This window comes from Scyliorhinus canicula, chromosome 18 (genome assembly GCF_902713615.1).
Source record: "Scyliorhinus canicula chromosome 18, sScyCan1.1, whole genome shotgun sequence".
Lineage (NCBI taxonomy): Eukaryota > Metazoa > Chordata > Chondrichthyes > Carcharhiniformes > Scyliorhinidae > Scyliorhinus > Scyliorhinus canicula.
Window position 1 is genome coordinate 93,139,145 of NC_052163.1, and position 20,059 is coordinate 93,159,203.

Consider the following 20,059-nt stretch of genomic DNA (forward strand, 5'->3'; position numbering starts at 1 on the left):
TCAACAATCTTCTGCGGTCGGCAAGAGTAAATGCAGAGATGAGATACACCTCTGCGGAGGTGTGTAGCCAGGTGTCCTTTCCCCTATGCAGTCAGGGGTCTGAATGTACAGGACAACTGGCACTGAAGCCTGCCCTGCCAAGATTAGACTGTCAGCACACAAGGCCATGATGCACTGGACGGAGAGGTGTGCCACAGGGAAATGGTCCCCTAAATGCCCATTTCTGGGTAGGGGTAGTCTGGAATGGCCCTCAGTGAAAATACAACACTAATGAGACTATCTATTGTCCCTTTCAAGAGAAGGGAAGTCACAATAATGATCATCAGGTGGCAGATGTAGAACGTCCAGTGAGATGTGTGGGAAATCTAGCGGAGAGCCATGAGCGTCTGTGTGTCATGGCTTCCGCAATTGAGGAGTCCGTGCAGTACATGAGCACTGCGTTGACCCTGATCACCGAAAGCACATCCTCTACCATTGAGAGAGTGACGACTCTCGTGGAGAGGCTGCTTCAGGTACATGCTCAGGCATTCCAGGGATCATGCTCGGAGCTATAAGCCAGCACACCAGCTGTGAGCTCAAGAGGTCACTGTCAGTGTGGGAGATGGATGAGGCACTTCATTTCTCTGATCGGTGCCCACCTATCAATGGTGGGCAAGGAGGTACAAACGTCTCTCACACTGGCAGATGAGCTGCCTGTCGTCTCTGTGGGATCCTCTCAGGGTGCTGAAGGATAAGGGCACCAGTTCCTCCATCCATCTGCCTAATGATGCCATGATGTCTGAGGAGTGCCCAGCCATGTTACTGGATGTTCCTTCGAGCCGGTGCCAACGCAGGTTCTGCCGACCAGAGGACGACCGCCATGGTCATCACGGCCACCAGGACAACAAAGTCAGCAGGCTGCTTCCAATGCCACTGCCAGTGAGGTGAGGTGGGGGGTCACCCGCTGATGTGTCATGGATGGCATTATTTGCGCTCATTACTTCGAGTTTTGTGTTAAATTTGGAATGTTTGTTGATTTGAAGTCACAAACATTTTTCTCAATTCAATGGGCTGAATTGGCCAAATTCTTGATACGCTGGCCAGATGTTACACAGGCTTGTAAGGTGAGGGCTTGTATGGTATAGGATTTCTGGGTTGGACTCTTAAGGAAAGCTTTATAGCGAGTAAGATATCATCATTGGATTTAGTCGGCCTCCGAGCTGAATGTTTGCTGGATCAAAGCATTGCTCGTGTCCCTGCTCCCTGAATGTTCCTATCATCACCCCGTGCGATCCTAAGCTCATCCTCTGACCCATCACTGCATTCATCTTCCTGGGCCTGTGGTCCTGCCTCGCTCACCTCAGCCTCCATTGGATCGCCCGCTGTCAGAGCTACATTGTGCAGGGCCCAGCACAGGCCTACTATGAGGGAAACTCGCTCTGGTGGATATTGCAATAATCCCCCAGGTCAGTTAATACATCAGAAGCACATCGAGCAGCCTGATGGCCCTGTCCACCTTGTGTCCACCTCTTGTGGACCCATGATTCCTGTTGTATCTCTCCTCTGCCTCAGGTTCTGGGTGATGTAGTGGGGTCATCAGCCCCCTCGTCAAGGGATAGGCCTTGTCACCCAGGAGCCTTCCATCTAATCTTGCATCAGCCACAAACAGCTTTGGTATCTGGGGGTACTCTAAGATGTTTGAATCCTGTGAGCTCCCTGGATAAAGGGCACAGATTTGTAGAATCTGTGTCCTGTGGTCACAGTCAGTCTGTATGCTCACTGAGTGGTGGCGTTTGTACTGAATGTAGAAATTATTATCCATTATATTTTATATTTGTGGCAGTAATATTATTAAAACCCTGGTTTAAAATACATACATACAGTGTGTCTACTAAAGCTGCAATCAAGGAGTGGTAAAAGATGGGGTAATGATTGATTTTAACCATTGAATTAGTTGACTAATGGGATATTGTTTTGATTGCCTGCAATTCCCTGGTGAGTAGACAATTTATGAGAGATTATATTTAGTCCAAGCTTAATAGGTGATGAGACATCTTAGTGGGATCCAGATGATGTAATTAATAGGAGGAGCCAGGTCTGCCTATAGTTTGTAGTTTTACCAAATGCTGTAAGGTTGAGCAGGAGGGTCTGACAAGGCAGAAGTGTACTGGATCTGCTTTTGGAACGGTCTTGCACTCCTACAGCTGGATTCTCCCTTCTGGGGACTAAGTCCCCACGCCGGCGGGAAAACTGGCGCCAATGACTCTGGCATCAATGGACCCCCAAGGTGAGGAATTCTCACCTGTCTTGGGGGCTAGGTGGACGGCGGAGGGGTTGCCGCTGCTCCAGCCAGCGCCGAAGGGATGGCGTGAGTTAGCGCATGCACCAAAGGGCCGGCTTGATTCCGTGCATGCGCAGACTGGCCGGCATATTTTGGCGCATGCGCAGGGGTTCTCTTCTCCGCGCTGGCCATGGCGGAGCCCTACAGAGGCTGGCACGGGAGGAAGAAGTGCCCCCCTGGAACAGGCCCGCCTGCAGATCAGTGGGCCCCCATTGCGGGCTAGGCCACCGCCCCCCCCCCCCCCCCCCCCCCCGGGTTCGGATCCCCACGCATCCCTCACCCGAGGACCGCCTACGCTGACGTACCTGCCAGGTCCCGCCATGTGGGACCATACGTAATCCATGCTGGCGGGACTGGCCAAAACAGGATGGCCACGCGGCCCATCGGGGCCCAGAGAATTGCCGGGGGGGGGGGGCGCTGCCAACAGCCCCCAACTGGTGTGGTGTGAATCCTGCCCCCGCCTGAAAAGCGACGCCGGAGAATACGCAGCTGGTGTCGGGACGGCGGGGTGGGATTCGTGCCCCCCCCCCCCCCCGCCCCCCCCGGGGATTCTCCGACCCAGCGACAAACCCTAACATAGAAAAACTGCTACTGCTCTGGAGGCCTTTTACCTCTCTCTTGGATGAGGAAACGAAAAAAAAAAGCATAATAATCTTTATTATTGTCACAAGTAGGCTTACATTAACACTACAATGAAGTTACTGTGAAATTCCCTTAGTCGCCACATTCCGGCACCTGTTTGGGTACACAGAAGGAGAATTCAATTCACCTAACAGCACGTCTTTTTGGGACTTGTGGGAGGAAACCGGAGAACCTGGAGGAGATCCACGCAGACACGGGGAGAACGTGCAGACTCCGCATCGACAGTGACCTAAGCCACACCCTGGCTCTGTGAAGCGACAGCGCTAACCACTGTGTTACCATGTGAACATCTATCCGTTTTCCCCATGCAATGAGATAAAAGTCATTCAGGAGGGGTAAAAACCCAGTCAAATGGGCTTTTAATGGCCTTATTTGGCCTTTTAATTGTCAGCGGGAGCGCCTCCGATTTGTGCACATGTCGTCCCAACTCGAAATCATGTGCGTGCTCTATGACATCAGGAAACGTTCTCCTCATCTTCTTGTGTGATTTTAAGCACTTCCAGGGCGGACACATGTCCAGCCCAGACATGCAAAATTCTGGACATTGTGCTAGAATGTCTTCAAATACAATGATTTGACAACTACTTCCATTTGATCTTAATATTTTGCCTCATCAAAATATTCTGTCCAGATTCCCATCAGCACAGAAAGCTTTGAATAGGATCTGTTTGCTTGGCTTGGAAGTGAGCCAAGTATTACACACTCAACTTACAATTTTGACTGGCTTTGATGATCTCATTCAAGGCAATGAGGAGGATAGTTAGAACTTGTTTCAGTACCCCTATGTTTTCCCTGCTGCTGATACTTGCTGGAAAATGCATATATGTGGACATTAGGTGGGAATAATATTAAGTTCTGCTCCATGATGAAATATCCTGACAGCACTCATCACCCAACACTCATCACCCGGACTTACTCGTCAAGAACAATCATTTGGGTGACAGACAGCACAGAAATAGGTCAGAGAAGAACATAAGAACTAGGAGCAGGAGTAGGCCATCTGGCCCCTCGAGCCTGCTCCGCCATTCAATGAGATCATGGCTGATCTTTTGTGGACTCAGCTCCACTTTCCGGCCCGAACACCATAACCCTTAATCCCTTTATTCTTCAAAAAACTATCTATCTTTACCTTAAAAACATGTAATGAAGGAGCCTCAACTGCTTCACTGGGCAATGAATTCCATAGATTCACAACTCTTTGGGTGAAAAAGTTCCTCCTAAACTCAGTCCTAAATCTACTTCCCCTTATTTTGAGGCTATGTCCCCTAGTTCTGCTTTCACCCACCAGTGGAAACAACCTGCCCGCATCTATCCTATCTATTCCCTTCATAATTTTAAATGTTTCTATAAGATCCTCCCTCATCCTTCTAAATTCCAACGAGTACAGTCCCAGTCTACTCAAACTCTCCTCATAATCCAACCCCTTCCCACTAATTATCCGAACAAAATTCCTCCCACTGCTAGTCATCTTTCCCCTTCACGTTGACACAGTGGTTAGCACTGCTGCCTCACCGTGTCACGAACCTGGTTCAATTCCAACCTTGGGTGGATGTCTGTGACCAGTAAGCACTTTCTCCCCATTTCAGCGTGGGATTCCGCCGGGTTCTCCAGTTTCCTCCCACAGTCCAAAGATGTGCAGCTTGGGTTGATTAATCATGCTGAAGTTCAAATAGTCCAAATGGTTTATTTCTGCTCTGTAGGGATTTTGTGAATGTAACCTTCTATCCTTTATCTCTCTTTGTTTATTTAAGATCCCTTTACATCCTGCTTGTATGATATACCATTGGAACTGCCATTACCTGCAGGAGACAAACAGAAGGAAAATTAATAATAAAAAGCGGGATTTGTGTAGTGTATTTAATGTAAAATATCCTATGTTCACCAGCACTGTGATAAAGACCAGGTCTCGTGGCAAATAGGAAAGATGAGAGTCACCAAAAGCTTGGTCTTAAAGGAGGAGAGGTAGATGGAGCAGTGAGGAGTTAAGCTGGGAACTTCAGAGCACAGGAACTCAGGGTGGGACTTACAGCCCCTCCCACCAGTAGGGTCTCACATTCTGTCAAAGTCAATGGAGCCTTGAAGGGCTCGTCATATTTTATGACCCACTCCCTGGCCCCACCCCGTTAACCTATACTTCCTCAGGAAACTTCCTCAGGAAACTAAGGCAATTCAGCATGTCCACATTGACTCTTAGCAATTTTTACAGATGCACTATAGAAAGCATCCTATCTGGCTGCATCACAGCTTGGTATGGCAACTGCTCGGCCCAAGACCGTAAGAAACTACAGAGTCGTGAATACAGCCCACTCCATTACGCGAACCCGCCTCCCATCCATTGACTCTGTCTATACCTCCTGCTGCCTTGGGAAAGTGGGCAGCATAATTAAAATCCCTTCCAACCTCTTCCATCAGACAGAGGATACAAAAGTCTGAGAACACGGACTAATGATTCAAAACAGCTTCTGCTGGTAGAAGTTACGGGTTTAAGTGGTGCTTTTGAAGAAACCTTGATGAGTTGCTGCAGTATATTTGTAGATAGCACTCATGGCATCCACGGTGTCTCGGTTGTGGAGTGAGTGAATGTTTAAGATGCCCAATGGGGTGCTGATTAAGTGGGCATGTGATGAATGTGGGAATTTCAGATATATATTGTACTATATGTATTTGATACTGTGAGAGTTATAAACCTGGATTAGTATGTGTATGACTGCTGCAGTAATCATTTTCTTGAAATCCCGGTTTACAAAACCAGCAGACACTTTGGCTAGAGGTGTATTTAAAGCATCGTAAAATGAAATCATTCACCCCAACCAAGTATATTGGGCGCGATTCTCCCGAGTTACGAAAACTCGGGAAGCTGGCATCAAAAACGGGCGCGTTTGACGCCAGCCTCCGCCCCCCCCGACCGGGAACCGATTCATCTCCCCGGTCGGGGCTAGTATCGCGCGGCCGTGAACTCCAGCATCGCGGGCTTAACGAATTTTGTTTAGCTCGCTAGCCAGAGTTAGCGACGGCTGACGCGTCAGATGACGTCAGCCGCGCATGCGCGGATTGGACGACTCCAACCCGCGTATGCGCGGATGACGTCATCGAGCTTGTGCGTGAAACCCACGCATGCGCGGGCCGTTATGCCCCGCAGAAGCCCCGCGGATGGATCCATCGGGGCGGCGGAGGGAGAAAGAGTGGGCGGGGTAAGTACCCGCTGCCCACGATCGGTGCCCACTTTACGGCCATTTTTACGAACGGTCAGAGCAGGTGTGTTTTACGCTTGAAAAACGGCGGTAAAGGCCTTGGAAATCGGCCCATCGGCCAGGAGAGAATCGCTGCTCGCCGTAAAAAAACGGCAGGCAGCGATTCGTGTCGGGAGGCGGGCGTGGGGGGGGGGGGGGGGGAGAATAGCGGGAGGGCGTCGGACCAGTGTGTCCGTAAAAATTTACGCCGCCCACTATTCTCCGAATTTTCGTGAGAGCGGAGAATTGCGCCCATTGTTTCCCTGAAGTTGGGCTGTGGAATTTTGTTGATATAAAGAATTTTCCCTGGGGAGTAGGTAATCAGAGAAAATGGGCTCAATTTATCCATGGCATTGCTCCAGTTATGGATCTGAGCATGGTGGCTAAATAGCAGGAGAGTCCAAAATCAGGAGCCGGGCTGGGTGCAAATCAATTTGTGATCTTACCGGCCCGCTCCCGGTGGCGAGTTCCGGAGCTTGCCCAAACGTGAGAAGGTCTTTGACACCAATTAAGATCAAACTCCATCTCATTGACGAGATGGAAGTCCAATGTAATAGCCTCCCGTGAACTAATCAGCTCCAAAGCGAGCAATCACAAGGGCATTGCTTAGCACTCCTTTTTAAAAATGTGAAACTGGGGCAATGGTTGCCGAGAGGATCAGAGGAGGTGAGTAGCCATTTCCATTCCCTGGCATGTGGCCCAGGGGCATGGAGCTGTCGCCCCAGTGCTTGGTGGTGGGGGGGGGGGGGGGGGGGGGGGGGAGCTGGTTGGGGAGGCTGGGCATCATAGGTCGGGGACGCCCTGGGCTGGGAGGGCGATGAAATGAAAATGAAATGAAAATCGCTTATTGTCACGAGTAGGCTTCAATGAAGTTACTGTGAAAAGCCCCTAGTCGCCACATTCCGGCGCCTGTCCGGGGAGGCTGGTACGGGAATCGAACCGTGCTGCTGGCCTGCTTGGTCTGCTTTAAAAGCCAGCGATTTAGCCTGGTGAGCTAAACCAGCCCCTGGTTCAACATCTGGTAACTGTGGAAAATTGGAGAAGAGTGAGAGTGAGATGGGTTCAACATCTGCAGGGCCTACAAGCCATCCTCCAATATTGGGTATACCCATAACAAGGGACACTACAGCTGCTGCCTGTCTGTCCTACCAAAACCTTCCAGGACAGAGCCTGTTCTTGGTTATGTGCTGAAGGTAACTTTACCTCCCTTTGACTATGATCAGCCTCTCGCTGCACAGCTGAAGGCTATTTCTGATAAGGAATTGGCATTGTTAGTAATGTGAATAATCCACAGCTCCAAAGTGTATTTTCCTGGGTACACATGCCATGTCTCAGATGAATGTTATTGCCTCGCATTCACCAAATTGTGAAGCCTGGACACTTCGGCTGAACCCTGGCAGCATTGTCAACAGTCAGACACTCAGGAGCTGGGTTTCAGCACTGGGTATGTGGATCACATTCTGAGTATGTGGATCAGGAGCGGGCATTGGAGTTTGGTCTCCCTAATGTTCCTGGCAGGGGTCTGGGATTTAGGAACTCCTGCTGTGGCATGGGCTGAGTGTACAGAGCAGGGTTCTCCAGCACAACTGGCTCAGTGGATGACGCTCAGAGAAGGAGGGGCACGCAAGGGTGGGGGAGGCTTGGGGATTTGAGGTTCTCAGGGTGGAAGCCCTAAATGATTGTCGAACTCTTACTCTTCTCCAATTTTCCACAGTTACCAGAAGGGATGGTGTTGTCGACCTTGCAGCGGCAGCACTCGTGGGTTGGTGGCAGCCCAGACAGCTAGACTCGGCCCACCAGGCCAAGGAGGGACCTAGAGAGGGATGCCAGCGACATCCCAAGGTGTACAGACGTCGGTCGTACAAGCAGATGACAGACAGCATGTGCCGCAGGAGACTCGGTCTTAACAAGGAGATGATGAGGCACCTGTGCCATGTCCTCACAGAATTTGCACCCCGTAGAGGAGGAGGAGGAGGGCACTTGCTCTCAGTGGCCGTGGGGTTCACTACAGACCTGAACTTTTATGCCACCAGTTCATCCAGGGCTGGAGCGGGGTCTTGTGCCACATTTCACAATCTACAGCCCACAAGTGCAACCGTAAGGTCACGGATGCCCTGTATGCCTGAGCAGCTGACTGTATCAACTTTGAGCTGGACCAAGCCCATCCATATACCCGGGCAGCAGGATTCTCCGCCATGCCGGAATGCCCCAGGTCCAGATGGCACACATGTCGCCTTGTGTGCACCAGGCAGTCTGGGAGCGCCCTTCATTAGCAGAAAGCGGTTCCACTCCCTGAATGTTCACCTCCGGATCATGAATGTATGTGCATGCTTCCCAGGGATTTTGCATGACAGCTACATCCTGGGACACTCAGATCCCCGCCATTTTCAAGGACTACCCTAGGATGATGGGTTGGCCCTTGGGGGATAAGGACTACTGGCTGAGGTTCTGGTCGATGACTCCAGTGCGGAAGCTGGAGATCGAGGTGAAGACTTGATATAACAAGGCACATGTTGCCACCCATGCTGTCATGGAACGGTGCATTGATCGGACAGCTGAAAATATGGTTCCGATGCCAGGACCGCTTTGGCGATGAGCTGGAGTATAACCCCAGATGGTCTCACGCCTTAAAGTGATCCGCTTTGCCCTCCACAACATGGCACAGCAGCAGAGCAACATGCTGGAGTATGAGGAGGAGGGACATGCAGACTTGTCTGAGGAAGATGAGAAGGGGCTGGATCAAGAAGGGCTGGAGGACAAGCCTGGGAAGGACCCGTGGGAGCAGCTGGAGGATGAAGGACAGGAGGTGGCAAGGGTGCGGCATGCCTGGAGGGCCAGGGAGGTCCTCACCCTTGTCTACATCTCAGGACAATGCTTTGTCAGTCAACTCACCCTCTTCCACCCTCAACTCCCCCCATTCACCCCCTCCCTCCATTGACCACTCCCCTCCCCATCTTTCCCATCCATTTGATGACCCTCTCACAAGCTATGCCCACCCAGTCCCAGGCTCTGTGTTACATAATTCCAGGATGATGGGCCTGTGTCGGCACTGTCAGCAGGTTACTATACAAGGCAGGAGATTGATGATAACCCGCTGTGAGGTGTCTCTGATGTTCCTCAGTCAATGCCAAAGCCTGACTCCTGTCTTTCCGCCAACAGCACACTCACACCCATCCTCAACAGGGTCTGCATCTTTTGATCTTGGACCACTGTGCCCGAGGGTGGGGGTGAAGGCCGTGCATAATAACGTCACAGCGGCTTCACATGTATCAGGTGTAACATGTTCATTGGTGAGCATTTGGTACTTCCATTGTGCCTAGCTGCAGAGAGTGCCCACCACACCCTCCCCATGTCCACTCAGTGCTCCTCAACCTTCTTAATCTTGTGTGCTCTACTGCTACATCCAGGTGTATCCCTCAGTGGAGGCGGCAACCTGCTGCTTCTTGCGCTCTGTGGCATTTGATGCTCTTGGCAGACATCCTCTGGAGGGCCTGGAACCAGAGGGCCCAGGCCACACTGTCCAATGTCAGGAGTGGGTGGTTTGGGCGAGGTGGAGACCGCCGTTGTCTCCCTCATTGCAGACAATCAGGTTGATCTCCAGCACACCTTTCTCCCGGACAGTGCTCGTAGGGCCCTGGGGCTCTCCATGGGTTGGAGGAACAGCTGGCGTGATCTCCAGAGGCCTCTGCATCGCCTGGCCACCTACGTCAGGGACATGCTCTGGAGTACCTCGGCAATGTCCACCTGCATCTGGGACATGTCCCTCATCGACTGGGACAGGATGTAGAGGCCCTCAGCCAGTCCATTACAGACGGTGCTACGCCTTGTCACCACTACTCAAGGCACTCCAGGCTGTGGTCGCCACCCTAGCAGTGTTAGCCTCAGTGCCACACATTGCCGGGGTCATCTCCTGCACCTGTAGGCTTTGGGACTCCTCCATTCACCGGAGTGTCGCTGACATCCACTCCTGAATCTCTTGGCCATGCCCTAGTGTCAACTCCGGGGTAACCTTGCCCAGAGGCTCGGTATCTGACTGGGCCTGATCAGAGTCTAGGAACCAGCAGACCTCTGACTGCTGACTCCCTTGGATGTTCCTACGCACCAGCATCTGTGTGGTGCTAACCAAACTATGCCCCAGAAACCTGTCCACTGGTGTTGCCCACTGAAGTGTGTGTCTCTGTGCTGGTGGAAGGTGGGGATGGTAGCTGTGATGCCTTGATGGACTCCTCAGAGCTCTCCTCCAAGGTGTTCTCATGAGGGCCTGTTCCTCATAGGAGGGGAGGACTCTGATATTTGGAACTCCGCTGCCTGTCTGGGCCCTTTCACACCTATTATGGGTTAACTTCTCCTGGGGGGAGACAGAGAGAGGACACTTGGTGCATCAGGGGATTTATGGCAGGTGCCTTTTGTATGCACTGGACCTGGACATGGAGGGGTTGTGCTGGTGGGTGACAGGGTATGCTGGGGCACCAGCACAGTGATCAGATGTGGGGACAGTTCGAGATGCCAGCTGCTGACTTGTTGAAGGGAGGTGGTGGATGTTTTCAGAGGCCAGGGAGTAGCAGGAGGAACTGATGCCAGAGGGCCAATGTTAATTTACACTTGTGGCTCAGTGGAGATCGTTGGTCACTCCCTGCACCATATAGTGGCCCTTCTGGTCATGCTGCCCTAACTGACTGTCATTGTCTCCCATTGGCGGCCTTCAGTTGGTCCTCTGACTGTTCGGGGGAACAAGATGTCCCATCTCGTCCCACAGCACCCAAAAGCCTACTCGATCAGCATTCCCGTAGCACATGTGCATGCTCGTGTGCTGACTGGGAATTGCGAGGGAGTGTTTAAAAGCAGCTCCCCCTTGTTAGGGAGGAGCTACCCGGCGTGAGTTTGGTGAATCAACTGGCGGAGTGAAGCTCGTGGGAGCTAGTTTTTGCCAATAAGTGCCGTTAAACATGGACCGCAATCTCGCCAGCCGGGAAACACCCAGGAAGCCATGCCTGAAATGACTTAGAATTTTTTCCATTAAGGCGCATAAATTGTATTTAGTTTTTGTAGGATGATGCAGTGGACGGGAGGAGCCAGGGGCTGAAGCAGTCAGGTTCAGTTAAATATTGGGATGTGCATAGACCAGCAGTTTCTCTCAAAACAGTTGTGTTAAAAAGATTTTACCTGTGAACAGAATAGCAGTTCTGAAAAGGTACAGGCAAGAATCTCGCAAACTTGTTCATGAAGGATCTCTCTCTCAAAGCAGTTTATCCAAGACATATCTTTACAGCAAATATTCCTGAGTCTGCTAACTATATTTAAAAGTGGATTTTGACCTGAGATGGATTGTGCTTGAGTGGAGATAAAAGACAGCAGTTAGGAGTTTGTGTTTCATTTAATTGTTAAGCATGGTTTAAATGGTAATTATGAAGTTATTTTCTTTATGTGTTAGTAATAAAGCTCATTTTGATGTACAATTTCCCTATTTGTGCATCAAATCACCTCTGGATCGAAATATCCTTTCCTCACAGTCTTGCAAATTAAATAAAATATTGGGGTTTCTGCCCAGTATCCTAGCAACTGTTGGGGTCTGGTCCGGGATTTGAATATGTTGCATTGTCCTGGATGGTCGTGAGTTGTATTGGAGATGCACATCCAGTTAAGTGGAGATTATTCCATCACATGCTTGACTAGTGTCTTGTGAATGGTGGAGAAGCTTCAGGAATCAGGCGATGAGTTAGTCCTCTCAGAATTCCCAGTCTCTGACCTGCTAGTTGGCTGAAAGAAGAGGTGAGAAGGAAGGCAAAGCAATTTGAGGCAGATGAATGAAGAGTCCAGAAGTTAAGGTCTTGTAGTCATGAAGGAGGTTACAGAGATAAGAATGGACAAGGCTACAGAAGTACAAACACAAGAGGAAACTTCTAAATTTGAAATGGTCAGAGACCTTTCAGCTAATGTAGGTGATGAGTAAGTGAGTCTTGGCGCTGGGTTTTCATCGAGTCATAAGGACTTCACAGTCATTTAAAACTGGGAGGTGGGTTCTATTCCAGGATTCCCAACCCCATTCTGCCAATGTTTAATGGAATTCCTGAGAGCCCAGACTCCCATAAAGGGATTACATTACTGGTTGTTGACACATATTTACAGAAGCTTGATAGGTTTATGACATTATTATAAGGTATGTAGGGTCAGGCCCCCACCCTATCCCCGTAACCCAACCTAAACTTTTGAACACAAAGCATGAACTTAGCATGGCCAATCCACCTAACCTGCACAGCTTTGGACTGTGGGAGGAAACCAGAGCACCCGGAGGAAACCCACGCAGACACGGGGAGAACGTGCAGACTCCGCACAGACAGTGACCCAAGCCGGGAATCGAACCTGGGACCCTGGAGCTGTGAAGCAATTGTGCTAACCACTATGCTATCGTGCTGCCCAAATGAATGAATGTTTTTTAAGCAGTTCCACACAAGCCGTTGTTATTCATTTGTCCTGTACAGGGTATATACTGGATGAATTGGCATGGCAATGACATCAGGTAGCATGGAGGAAATGATGTGCCATTGGAGTGGGTAAGGGACAGACATTGGCATATGGAGCGGGTGGAGGAGAGCCTAATATATAAGCAAACAACTGGTACTAAGTGACATTCTTCCACTTCTGTGGCTGCTTCTGATCAGCTTCCAGGGTTGGTGGGTCGGACTCTACCCCACATCAGCCCTCCCTGGAGAAAATGTTGGGTTTGATGGAGCACTTCCCACTGAGGTGGGTCTGTTTATTTTAGAAATTGCCTTGGTAGTGAATGTCCAGCCCTTGGTGCAGGATAAGATAGAGGCAGCCAAGTTTTGGATAAGTTGAAGTAGGGAGAGAGAGATATAGAGTTGCAAAGTCAATACAGTTAATGCAATAAAAGCTTCTAAATAAGAACAAAAGATTTATGAAGAGAGGTCAGTAAGTTAAATGCATTGTGCATCAAGGGCCTGAACAAAAGTTATTTCTCCAACTAACATTGGAACTCAGATACTCCTAAGATTATCAGAATTCCCAAATCTCACAAGAAATATGCAGCCTTCTGATGTTGCTCCTTTTCCCAAATTGATTTGAAAAGTTTTGAAGGTTCGTGACAAAGCTAACAAATTATACACAGTCTTTCAGTTTGTAAATTTAGCGGAAGAACTCAGTGGAAATATTGACATGGGTTCTCAAAGGGAGAATTAAGTGCCAGCATAGTGGGAGGTAGAAGAGGTACTTGAAGATTCAAATAATGTTGAAACACAGCACAGTTTGAAGTAACTGATCAAGATATGTAATTAAAATGCAATTTGCTTTTCCCAAAGGCTCAACGGTGCAGCTGACCTTGGCTAAGACTGTTGGTTAAAGCCCAGATGTTACTTTGATACAGAGGTAATGGTCTATCTCTGTACGGTACTTCAAGTGCAGTCTATCTCTCAGACGTCTTTCACATCAATGTGTACACACATGCTTAGCTTAAATTCTGAGGTGTTCAGTGAATGTTAATGCCAATTAACAGCATTTCAAAATATCAGTCCTGGCTCAGAGCATGTCCTTGAACTATTAGTGTCCTCAACATTCCTGAATTAAGCCAGCCAGAACTATTAAAATCCAACCTAGTGTTTGAAAAAATGCTGCCTTCTGCTTTGAACACAGGTTTCGAAAATGCCAGGGCTGAGTGTATCATCCAATCCATCAAATTTATTTCCTCTATATAGCATCCATCCACCTACATTTGGCATGTCCTTACTCTTTTTGGCTCTGCTAGCTTCCCAAATAGATTACTCCAAATTTCCCTCATCTTTTTCTTGGAAAAGCATTTTTTAAATCCCCCTGTTCTTTGAGAAGTGTTTCACCAGTTTACTGTTGTGGCTTCTGATTATGATTTCCTTGTTGAATTTGAAGCAATATTGCAATTTACTTCAGCTATCCTCGTGAAACTTTCTGCCCTTCAGTCAAGTTCCCTCAAGGCATGATTGTCAACAGTTGACTTTCTGAGTGAGCCTCAGCCCAGTGATACTGGCCATCTCAGTGTTCGCATTTTGAGTGCTCTGAAGCCTCCTTTTAGGCCTCTTTGTGCTGCTACACCTGCCTAATACTGCTGCAAAAGCATGGGTGAGGCAGTGTGGAGTGCATTGTGATGCAATAGGTAGCTTCTGGGGCCTCCTGCAAAAACATGGGTAAGTATTGGGCGGCATAGTGGCGCAGTGGTAAGCACTGCTGTCTCATGGTGCCGAGGACCAGGGTTTGATCCTATCCATGTGGAATTTGTGCATTCTCCCAGCGTTTGCGTGGGTCTCAGCCCCATAACCCAAAGATGTGCGGAGTAGATGGATTGGCCATGGTTAATTGGAAAAACTTTTTTTTTTAAACTACAGGCAAGTATGCATGGTGTGTTATCTCCAAGAGTGCTCCTAAGTATTAAATTGGCACTTCCACAATATTTGTATGTACACCAAAACGTCAAAGGAGTGAAATGGCAGTGGGAACAGCAGTTGGAACAAGGAGAGTTGCCTTTAACTTGGCAGAGCAGAGAGCTGGAACAGGGGGACAAGGAGTGAAATGAAATGAGGGCAGAAGAATGGTGAAATGAGGAGAAAGCTTTCTGAATGTGGGGATGGAGCCTGCAGTCAGTATGAAGACTTCTCTCCCATGAGGAGCTGAAGTCAATGATTCAATGTCCCAACTTGTTGCACTGCCCCAACCCCACCTGATTGATGGCCCCCAGACCTGCTGCTGTCTCTAGTGCCCTAGCATCAGCCCTGCTGCAAATCGGTCAGGATTTTTTCCACACCAGATGGCTCCTGCTTAGCACAAACCACAACAGCACTGGGAATCCCACCAGAAGCTCACTGTGCATAGTGAATGATGCTCCCCCTCCCAATAGCAGTTCAAAGAGGCAAATGGAAGTCCCATCCCACCTGACTACTGTAGAGGAGAACACATCCCATCAAGGTCAATCTTTGAAGGAGGAATATGTTTTCAACAGCATTGGTGTTTCGAAGGACGTCATCAACAGCCTACAATTATTAGTTGTGCATGCTGGACACTAGCAGTACAAATGAGATTCCTCCAGAGTTTACATTTTGAAACCAGAGCACTATGCAGTACCAAGAATTCACCTTCAGTGCACCGAGCTTTATTCGGATTGCACTGGTGAGGATGGTGGCTTTGGCATGCCATGCATGAGGATTTGGGTTTCACTTTTCACAGAAAAAGGAAACACCAATAAAAATCCTGCAATGCCTTGGGGGAAATATAATGTTGCCAATTCCCTGGGATTGCCCTGGAGTCTCCAGGAGTAGGGAACAAATGCTGTTTGACTGGATGGACTGATTGGAGGGGAAAGATCATGAGAGGGCAGCAGAGCAGAGCTACTGATCAGCTGTTCTGGGGGAATTTGCATACGTGCAGTGCGGTCAGCCTAAGTTGAAGGTGAATCTGCGAAGTAGACCCGAGGAGTTTGAGTGAAGGCAATCATCCAGCAGAGGGCAGCAGAGCAGAGCTACTGATCAGCTGTTCTGGGGGAATTTGCATACGTGCAGTGCGGTCAGCCTAAGTTGAAGGTGAATCTGCGAAGTAGACCCGAGGAGTTTGAGTGAAGGCAATCATCCAGCAGAGGGCAGCAGAGCAGAGCTACTGATCAGCTGTTCTGGGGGAATTTGCATACGTGCAGTGCGGTCAGCCTAAGTTGAAGGTGGTTTGTGGAGAGGCTGTTGGCAAGTGACAGTTAAACCCGAAACACTTCGTGAGTGTTTCCCACCCTACCTCCTCCTCTAACCAACCCCCCCACCCCACCTCCTCCTCTAACCAACCCCCCCACCCCACGGTGGTTGGGAAGCGGGAGCAGGGGCCTGTCGTGAAGGTGAGTGAGTGCCTTTAAATTTGCTTACCTTTCAGCGGGAGCAGGGACTGAGGTAATATCAGGTAAGCTCTTCTTTCTTTTTCTTTTTCTTGTTTTTTTTAAAATCTAGAGGTGATGTCAGGGAAGGCAGTACAATGCTCCTCCTGCAGAATGTTTGAGGTGAGGGACGCCGTCAGTGTCCCTGCTGATTTCATCTGTGGGAAGTGCACCCAACTCCAGCTCCTCAAAAACCGTGTTAGGGACCTGGAGCTTGAGCTGGATGAACTTCGGATCATTCGGGAGGCAGAGGGGGTCATAGATAGGAGCTTCAGGGAAGTAGTTACACCAAAGACTGGAGATAGGTGGGTAACTGTAAGAGGGAATGGGAAGAAGCAGTCAGTGCAGGGACCCCCTGCGGTCGTTCCCCTGAGTAACAAGTATACCGTTTTGGATACTTGTGGGGGGGACGACTTACCAGGGGTAAGCCATGGGGTACGGGCCTCTGGCACGGAGTCTGTCCCTGTTGCTCAGAAGGGAAGGGGGGAAAGGAGTAGAACATTAGTAATTGGGGACTCAATAGTCAGGGGCACAGATAGGAGATTTTGTGGGAGCGAGAGAGACTCACGTTTGGTATGTTGCCTCCCAGGTGCAAGGGTACGTGATGTCTCGGATCGTGTTTTCCGGGTCCTTAAGGGGGAGGGGGAGCAGCCCCAAGTCGTAGTCCACATTGGCACTAACGACATAGGTAGGAAAGGGGACAAGGATGTCAGGCAGGCCTTTAGGGAGCTAGGATGGAAGCTCAGAGCGAGAACAAACAGAGTTGTTATCTCTGGGTTGTTGCCCGTGCCACGTGATAGTGAGATGAGGAATAGGGAGAGAGAGCAATTAAACACGTGGCTACAGGGATGGTGCAGGCGGGAGGGATTCAGATTTCTGGATAACTGGGGCTCTTTCTGGGGAAGGTGGGACCTCTATAGACAGGATGGTCTACATCTGAACCTGAGGGGCACCAATATCCTGGGGGGGAGATTTGTTAGTGCTCTTTGGGGGGGTTTAAACTAATTCAGCAGGGGCATGGGAACCTGGATTGTAGTTTTGGGGTACGGGAGATTGAGAGTATAGAGGTCAGGAGCACAGATTTGACTTCGCAGGAGGGTGCCAGTGTTCAGGTAGGTGGTTTGAAGTGTGTCTACTTCAATGCCAGGAGTATACGAAATAAGGTTGGGGAACTGGCAGCATGGGTTGGTACCTGGGACTTCGATGTTGTGGCCATTTCAGAGACATGGATAGAGCAGGGACAGGAATGGTTGTTGCAGGTTCCGGGGTTTAGGTGTTTTAGTAAGCTCAGAGAAGGGGGCAAAAGAGGGGGAGGTGTGGCGCTGCTAGTCAAGGACAGTATTACGGTGGCGGAAAGGATGCTAGATGGGGACTCTTCTTCCGAGGTAGTATGGGCTGAGGTTGGAAACAGGAAAGGAGAGGTCACCCTGTTGGGAGTTTTCTATAGGCCACCTAATAGTTCTAGGGATGTAGAGGAAAGGATGGCGAAGATGATTCTGGAAAAGAGCGAAAGTAACAGGGTAGTTGTTATGGGAGACTTTAACTTTCCAAATATTGACTGGAAAAGATATAGTTCGAGTACATTAGATGGGTCATTCTTTGTACAATGTGTGCAGGAGGGTTTCCTGACACAATATGTTGACAGGCCAACAAGAGGCGAGGCCACATTGGATTTGGTTTTGGGTAATGAACCAGGCCAGGTGTTAGATCTGGAGGTAGGTGAGCACTTTGGAAACAGTGACCACAATTCGGTGACCTTTACGTTAGTGATGGAAAGGGATAAGTATACCCCGCAGGGCAAGAGTTATAGCTGGGGGAAGGGCAATTATGATGCCATTAGACATGACTTAGGATGTGTTGGTTGGAGAAGTAGGCTGCAAGGGTTGGGCACACTGGATATGTGGAGCTTGTTCAAGGAACAGCTATTGCATGTTCTTGATAAGTACGTACCAGTCAGGCAGGGAGGAAGGGGTCGAGCGAGGGAACCGTGGTTTACCAAAGAAGTGGAATCTCTTGTTAAGAGGAAGAAGGAGGCCTATGTGAAGATGAGGCATGAAGTTTCAGTTGGGGCGCTTGATAGTTACAAGGAAGCGAGGAAGGATCTAAAGAGAGAGCTGAGACGAGCAAGGAGGGGACATGAGAAGTCTTTGGCAGGTAGGATCAAGGAAAACCCAAAAGCTTTCTATAGGTATGTCAGGAATAAAAGAATGACTAGGGTAAGAGTAGGGCCAGTCAAGGACAGTGGTGGGAAGTTGTGTGTGGAGGCTGAGGAGATAAGCGAGATACTAAATGAATACTTTTCGTCAGTATTCACTCAAGAAAAAGATAATATTGTGGAGGAGAATGCTGAGACCCAGGCTATTAGAATAGATGGCATTGAGGTGCGTAGGGAAGAAGTGTTGGCAATTCTGGACAAGGTGAAAATAGATAAGTCCCCGGGGCCGGATGGGATTTATCCTAGGATTCTCTGGGAAGCCAGGGAAGAGATTGCTGAGCCTTTGGCTTTGATTTTTAGGTCATCATTGGCTACAGGAATAGTGCCAGAGGACTGGAGGATAGCAAATGTGGTCCCTTTGTTCAAGAAGGGGAGTAGATATAACCCCGGTAACTATAGGCCGGTGAGCCTAACGTCTGTGGTGGGTAAAGTCTTGGAGAGGATTATAAAAGATACGATTTATAATCATCTAGATAGGAATAATATGATTAGGGACAGTCAGCATGGTTTTGTGAAGGGTAGGTCATGCCTCACAAACCTTATTGAGTTTTTTGAGAAGGTGACTGAACAGGTAGACGAGGGTAGAGCAGTTGATGTGGTGTATATGGATTTCAGTAAAGCGTTTGATAAGGTTCCCCACGGTCGGCTATTGCAAAAAATACGAAGGCTGGGGATTGAGGGTGATTTAGAGATGTGGATCAGAAATTGGCTAGTTGAAAGAAGACAGAGAGTGGTAGTTGATGGGAAATGTTCAGAATGGAGTTCAGTTACGAGTGGCGTACCACAAGGATCTGTTCTGGGGCCGTTGCTGTTTGTCATTTTTATAAATGACCTAGAGGAGGGCGCAGAAGGATGGGTGAGTAAATTTGCAGACGACACTAAAGTCGGTGGAGTTGTAGACAGTGCGGAAGGATGTTGCAGGTTACAGAGGGACATAGATAAGCTGCAGAGCTGGGCTGAGAGGTGGCAAATGGAGTTTAATGTGGAGAAGTGTGAGGTGATTCACTTTGGAAAGAATAACAGAAATGTGGAATATTTGGCTAATGGTAAAATTCTTGGCAGTGTGGATGAGCAGAGGGATCTCGGTGTCCATGTACATAGATCCCTGAAAGTTGCCTCCCAGGTTGATAGGGTTGTGAAGAAGGCCTATGGTGTGTTGGCCTTTATTGGTAGAGGGATTGAGTTCCGGAGCCATGAGGTCATGTTGCAGTTGTACAAAACTCTAGTACGGCCGCATTTGGAGTATTGCGTACAGTTCTGGTCGCCTCATTATAGGAAGGACGTGGAAGCTTTGGAACGGGTGCAGAGGAGATTTACCAGGATGTTGCCTGGTATGGAGGGAAAATCTTATGAGGAAAGGCTGATGGACTTGAGGTTGTTTTCGTTAGAGAGAAGAAGGTTAAGAGGTGACTTAATAGAGGCATACAAAATGATCAGAGGGTTAGATAGGGTGGACAGCGAGAGCCTTCTCCCGCGGATGGAGGTGGCTAGCACGAGGGGACATAGCCTTAAATTGAGGGGTAATAGATATAGGACAGAGGTCAGAGGTGGGTTTTTTACGCAAAGAGTGGTGAGGCCGTGGAATGCCCTACCTGCAACAGTAGTGAACTCGCCAACATTGAGGGCATTTAAAAATTTATTGGATAAGCATATGGATGATAAGGGCATAGTGTAGGTTAGATGGCCTTTAGATTTTTTTTCCATGTCGGTGCAACATCGAGGGCCGAAGGGCCTGTACTGCGCTGTATCGTTCTATGTTC